We start from the raw sequence: 4,631 nt of genomic DNA on the forward strand, positions 1-4,631 counted from the left end.
AAAAACGCGTGCGTACACACACAAAAACGCGTGCGTACACACACACACTCGTGCGTACTCACAAGCTCGTACAAAAATGCGCGTACACACACACATGCATGCGTACACACAGGCATATGCAAGCACTCACAGACGAACGCGCACACATGCAAGTACACACACACGCGCGCATACATACACTCACATGCACGCACAAGTACACACAAACACACACACAAGCGCGTACAAACACACACACGCAAACACACATATGCGCGTACACACACCAGCACATGTGCCTGTACACACGCACAAGTGTATGTGCGTACACACAAACACACACGTGCGCGTATACACACACAAGCACACGTGCGCGTACACACACACAAGCGCACGTGCGTATACACACACACACAAGCACACGTGCGCATACACACACGAACACAAAAACACACGCACGTACCCACAAATACGCGTACACATACACGTGCGCGTATACAGACACGTAAGTGCACGTTCACACGTGCGCGCACACACGCGTACACACACACGCGCACCCGAATATGTACACACACACCCATGCACACACGCATACGCACACACATGCACATGCGCACATACACACACATGCACACGCTCACGTAAACACACACACACGTACACCCGCACACACACACGCATATATACACACACAAACGCACACGTGCATACAGACATGCACGCACATGTGCACGTACATACACACGTGCTTATACACACACACACACACGTACACACACACATGCGCGCGTACACACACACGTGTGCGTACACACCCACGTGCCCACACAAACACGCACACACACGCACATTTGTGCGTACACACACAAACAAACGCACACACGTGTACACACACACATACGTACACACACACGCACATCCACATACAGACATACATGCACACGTGCGCTTACACACACCCACACCCGCATACGTACACAAACACACACCCACGCACACACACATACACACACACATGCACACGCACACGTACACAAACAAACACTTGCACACACGCACGTAAACATACACACACACACGCACACGCGCACACACACACTCGCATACGTACACACACAAACGCACACATGCATACAGTCATACACGCACACATGCACGTACATACACACGTGCTTATACACACACGCACACGTACACACACACGCACACGTACACACACGCACGCGCTTACACACACAAACGCAGGCGCTTACACACACACGCGCCAACAAAAACATGCACACACATGCATATTCACGTATACACACACGCGCATATACACACAAACATATGCACACACGAGTACACACACGCGAGCACATGCATACGTACACACACACCCACATCCGCATACAGACATACACGCACAAGTGCTCTTACACACACACAAGCACACGTGCGCTAACACACACAAGCGCACGTGCGCGTACACATACAAACAAGCGCACATGCGCGTACACATACATACAAGCGCACGTGCGCGTACACACGCATAATAGCGCACATGCGCGTACACACACACACTAGCGCACGTGCACGTACACACACGAACACACACACATGCATGTACACACACATGCACAGACACACACAGATGCGTGCGTACACACACAAACACACAAACACACGCACGTACACAAACACATAGAGTACACACATACAAACTCGTGTACAAACACGCACATGTACATACACACACGCGCATACACACATACATATGCGCATGCACACACACATGCACACAGGCGTGCGCACACAATCACACGCACACATACACGCACACGCGCAAACACACAAACATGTGCGTGTACACACAAACACAAGCACGCATACACACACATGCACACGTACACACACGTGCGCGTACACACACATGCACGCTAACGTAAACACACGCACGCACACACGCGTACACACACACGCACATGCACCCGTACACACACCCACACACACACGCATACGCACACACAAGCAAACGCGCACATACACACACATGCACATGCACAAGTGCGCGTAAACACACATACGCACACGCGCGCACACACACGCATATGTACACACAAAAACGCACACGCGCATACATACATACACGCACACGTGTGCGTACATACACGCGTGCATACACACACACGCACACGTACACACACACATAAAAATATGCGAGTACACACACACGCACACGCGCCCACACACACGCACATTCGCGCGTACACACACTCGCACGTAAACACACTCACGTGTACACACACAAACATACGCACACACGTGTAAACACACACGCGCACACGCATACGTACACACACACACGCACATCCGCATACAGATATACACACACACATGCCCTTACACACACACGCACATGTACACACAAACGCACATGCGCGCGTACACACACACATGCACATATGCGCGTACAGACATATGCACGCGTACGTACAAACACACAAACGCGTGCGTGTGTACAAACATACACACGCATGCGTACACACACACGTATGTTCGTACACACATACTCACACACACGCTTACACACACACACGCTTACACACACACACGCACATGCATACATACACACACATGCACACACGCATACACACAAAAAAACGCACAAGTGCGCGTAAACACACACGCATACACGAGCATACACGAGCGTACACATACATGCACATGTGCGTGTACACACACACATACATACACACACGCACACGCGCGTACACACACACACGTGCGTACACACACATGCATATGTACGCACATACACAGACATGCATATGCGTGCACCTACACACATGCTTGCGTACACAAACATGCATATGCACGCACACACACACACGCGCGCGTACACACACATGCGTACGTACACACGCATGCGTGCGTGCACAGACACACACTCACGTGCACATAGACACACACACATGCACACTTGTACACACACACGTGTGTGCATACATACAAACATGCGCACACACACATGCGCACGTGTACAAACGTACACACACACACGCATGCGTACACACACATGCACGTACACAAACATGCCCACACGCATACACTCACAAATGCGCGCACACACACGCACGGGTACACACACACGCGTGCGTACTCACAAACACATGAACACACACACAGACACGCGTGTACAAACGCAAACACACAGACACATGTGCATACACACACACACGCACGCACTTACACACACACATGCACACACGCACGTACACACACATGCAAACACGCACACACATGCGTACACACACTCACACCCCTGCACATACCCAAACACACGCGCGCATACACATCAAAACATGCGTACACACACGTCCAAGTACTCACACACACGCACACACACTTACAAACCCAAGCGTACACACACATGTGCGCGTGTACACACACACATGCAAGCATACACATACACACTCGCGCGCATACACACACACGCACACGCGCGTGTACACACACATGTGCGTACACACACATGCGCGTACACACACAAGCACACACGCGCATGTACACACACACTTGTGCGTACAAACACACACGCACGCACACACACATACAGGCAAGCATACACACACATGCATACACACATGTGCGCATACACACACAAACACACACACGCGCGTACTGTAATATTATTACTATATATTTCTAAATTATTTAAGTTTTTATAGATGTATTAGGTTAAGTATACTGTAGACTTATTGTTTTCCTGCTTTATTGTTTGTCTTTTCACTGGTGGTTATGTTAGTGGTTATAATGCACTAACGGCTGTTTTATATTTTCAAGTGGTGTTGGTTACGTGGCTGCGCTCCTGCGTGAACGGAGTTTTGGAGGGGCTTTTTTGGAGGATGGTTCCTTAGTGTGTTTCTGAGCCTCCAACATTGAAGGGCACGACATTTGCTACTGGATTATATTTACTCCTCGCCATTGCAGAGCTACAGTGTGAAGCTATTTAGCTTTTTGGATATCCTTTCTCTGCAGCAAGGACCCAGATCATCTTAACATTTTGTGCACTGCCCTTGGTTCAGTAAAAGCCAAGGGGACCTCTCTGTCCCAAGGTAATAATATTTATACCTGCTTAACCCTGGATAGGTACGGTCCTCGGACACCCCTTTAAGGGTATACTCGGACGCGAACGACCCCGACGCCAAAAAAAATTCTTGAAAAATCAGTTTTTGCAGTAACCTCCTTTTTTCTTTTGCCAAAAAAAACTTCAATGAATGCTTAAAACAACTGTATAGATAAATACTACTCATCTGCAGAAAAACTATTTATTATAAATATTTTAAAAAATTAAGTAGAAAAAAAAAAGACCTGACATAAAAATTCATAAAAAAAAAGTTTATACATATATACACAAATCCTTTTAGGAATTGATTCTTGAATGTTTAGGACACATCTTGATGTATTTTGGATGAAGTCAGACCCATGGAGGTGAAGATCTGAAATGAGAAAAAAAGGGTAACTTTTTTTGGCCAAAAAAATTTGTCCAAATTTCATGAATTTTTTTGGGTACCCAAATGAAATAGGAAGTGGCTAATTTTTTTAGGGAATAAACATATGTTATCCTAAAATAGAAATATGTAAAAAAATCTTCATTATTTTGTAAATTA

This window comes from Palaemon carinicauda, chromosome 25 (assembly GCF_036898095.1).
Source record: "Palaemon carinicauda isolate YSFRI2023 chromosome 25, ASM3689809v2, whole genome shotgun sequence".
NCBI classification, from domain to species: Eukaryota; Metazoa; Arthropoda; class Malacostraca; order Decapoda; family Palaemonidae; genus Palaemon; species Palaemon carinicauda.